Below are 565 nucleotides of genomic sequence, written 5' to 3'. Positions count from 1 at the left end.
TCTTATGGCACTACATACTTAGAATAAAAATTATAAACATGGGTTTTCATATGAAAATAACATTTACAGGTCTCTGACAGGTCTCGTTTCAGGGGAGTGTTCAATAGAGCAGATTGCACAAAATTCTGGCATCTTCATTGGCAATAAAGTCAGCAATTTCCTGTCGAAATCATAATGTAAGATGTTTAACAAACCAACCCGATTGGAAATCATGTGCAACTTCAGTTATATTGAAAAGAAAGAACAATTACTCGCCAATTGATGTAAAATGACTGATACACAATAGCCGTGATACACAATTAAGCTGCACATTTCAACATGTTCAAGCATTCAGAATTATTACCAAGGCAATGACGATTGTAAATCAAGTCATTTGTAAATCCGTCAACATTTCCGCGAGATAAGAGTGTAAACGATTGTGAAGATCACTGACGTTACCTAACGTACCACTGATCCCTACCGGAAGCTATACTGTCCTCAAAATGGCCTCCTGTGCGGACATTCAAGAGTCCGCCATAATCAATCTAGCCTTTATCTAAGATATCTATGAGTCAGCAGGGCAGGG

Source organism: Sprattus sprattus (assembly GCF_963457725.1).
Source record: "Sprattus sprattus genome assembly, chromosome: 18".
Classification (NCBI taxonomy): domain Eukaryota; kingdom Metazoa; phylum Chordata; class Actinopteri; order Clupeiformes; family Clupeidae; genus Sprattus; species Sprattus sprattus.
Note: the sequence above shows the minus strand (reverse complement) of the source record.